This window comes from Lotus japonicus, chromosome 1 (assembly GCF_012489685.1).
Source record: "Lotus japonicus ecotype B-129 chromosome 1, LjGifu_v1.2".
Lineage (NCBI taxonomy): Eukaryota > Viridiplantae > Streptophyta > Magnoliopsida > Fabales > Fabaceae > Lotus > Lotus japonicus.
The window spans coordinates 13,994,422-13,996,779 of NC_080041.1; the positions used below are offsets into that span (position 1 = coordinate 13,994,422).

General features: G+C 41.1%; 1 non-coding gene across 1 annotated transcript; it reads right to left on the bottom strand.

Annotated features, from left to right (window-relative positions):
- Positions 1-2,051: 2,051 nt before the first annotated feature.
- Positions 2,052-2,158, bottom strand: LOC130734806 (small nucleolar RNA R71). Its single transcript, XR_009018147.1, has one exon. It is a non-coding gene; the product is annotated as a small nucleolar RNA R71 (small nucleolar RNA).
- Between the last annotated feature and the right edge of the window lie 200 nt (positions 2,159-2,358).

Genomic DNA, 2,358 nt, shown 5'->3' on the forward strand with positions numbered 1-2,358 from the left:
AATTAAATCTATCCTCTGCTAAGGGCTTTGTAAAGATATCTGATGACCCTAGTTTAGTAGTGTTTTTAGGGTCATTTCTTAGTTTGTTTTGAGTGTTTTTGTTGAGTCTCATGTAGTGTTTCATGCATTCTCATGCATTTTTATCTTTATTTGTGTTTTTACTTTGTTTTGGTAATTTCATAGTTTTATAGGGACCTTTCATGCATTTTAAGTAAGTTTAGGACTTGCATATATTTTCTACTTGAATTGAGGGTCTTTTGTGCTAATAAACTCTTGAAAATCCTAGATATTTTCCTTGCTTTGTTCCCAAGTAGCTAGGTCTGAAAACTGATGAAGAAAGAAGGTCAAAAGGCTTGGAAAATTGAAGGGAGGCTTAAAGGGGAGTTAAGAAGAAGGTCAAGAGGCTTTCTAGCATGTAGAGAGCGCTCAGGCGCTCGTGTTGAGCGCCTGAGCGCCAATTGATTCGTTGTTTACATGATGCTAGAAAGGAATTGGCGCCTGAGCGCTCCTGTTGAGCGCCTGAGCGCCAATTACCTCCAGAAGCTGCTTTTTCCACTTGGAATTGGCGCTCAGGCGCTCTGAATTGGTGCCTGAGCGCCCAGACTCGCCTGTTTTGCCTATAAATTGGTTTTTAGACATTTCTCTTGGAACCTTTTGTCATTTTATCATATTTTCATAAGTTAGAAGAGAGGGTTTGAGTTCTGGAGCTTCAGGAGCTTTCTCTAAGCCCTATGTTTCAGGTTTCATCTTTCTTTTCTTGTATGGATTTCATAGCCATGTTTGGCTAAACCCCTTTTGCTTTGGGTTCTTTGTAAGACTTATGATGTTTTAATCTTAATTCCTATTTCTATTCATGATTCCTCTGAGTAAACCCTTGAATCCCATATCCATGCTTTATGTTTCAAGTTAGAACATGTGCTAGCTTTATGCTTTTCTATAATAGAACGGAAGTTTGTTATAGATTAGGGACTTGTTGTGGGATTACCTCTTCTATACTTGCTACTAGGAATAGAGGAAGGGTTGGGGTTTGTTGGCCTGAATTGCATGCTTAATGCCTTTAGCAAATGTTTAGGTTATCAAGGAATTGTGCCTATCTTTTGGCTTGAGAGGATTGTCTATGCAAGGCATCGATAGATGATTGATTAGGCTAGAACATCAAGGAGAGACTCAGAGTTTTGTGGATAGAATAGGTTGATTAGAACTGAATTAGTCAAGCAAGAACCCAAGGCATGCTCACCATTGTTCTCACACACTTATATTTCAATTGCTTGTTAATTAGTCACCTAAACAATCAACCTTAAAACTGAATTTTACTTGCTTTCTTACCGTGAACTCGAGGCTTAAACTGAATTGCCACACCAATTCCCTGTGGTTCGATAAATTAAAACCGGGTAGATTATGGACACTTGCAGATTGACCAACAAGTTTTTGGCGCCGTTGCCGGGGAATTGTTTGTGGTTTTTGGTTTAAGTTTTTAGTTTGTGGTTTTATTTTTTGCTTTTATCTTTGTCTAGAATTGGTGCTACTAATCTTTCTCTATTTGAGTGTCACGCTTTCAGGTTGCTCTCGAGAGAGACACCGTCATGGGTGGCCATATGACGGAGGAAGAGATGCAAGCCCATATCGAGGCAAGAATCCAAGAGGGGATCACCCTCCGATTATGTGAACAAGAAGTTGAGAATGCCAACCGGTCTCTTCGGGAACTCACTTCGGCTACCATGAGTTATGACTATCCCGGGAGCATTGTCTTTCCCGAGGGAGTGGGAAACTTTAAGTTGAGACCGGCATTCATCAACTTGGTTAGCCAAAACCAATATGGTGGAGGTACTTTGGAAGATCCACATGCTCACATGGAGAGGTTCATCCGGAATTGCAACACTTACCGTGTGAACAATGTTCCGACGGATGCAATTCGGTTGAGCTTGTTTCCATTTTCTTTGAAGGATGCAGCGGAGGAATGGCTGAATTCACAACCTCAAGGGAGTATCACTACTTGGGAAGACCTAGCAGAAAAATTCACAACAAGGTTCTTCCCAAGAGCTCTTTTGAGGAAGCTGAAAAAAGACATCATGAATTTTGTGCAACCCACTGAAGAAAATCTCTATGAAGCTTGGGAGCGCTTCAAGAAGCTCTTGAGGAAATGTCCTCAACACAATCTCACCCAAGCTGAATTGGTTGCAACATTTTATGATGGTCTACAATACTCTTGGAGGTTTGGCCTAGATGCGGCTTCAAATGGCGAGTTCGATGCTCTTCCTCCACAAGCGGGGTATGACTTAATAGAAAAGATGGCAGCGAGAGTCATGACCTCTGAAAATGATCGCCAAACCCAAAGGAGTAAGTTTGAAGTGGAAGCTT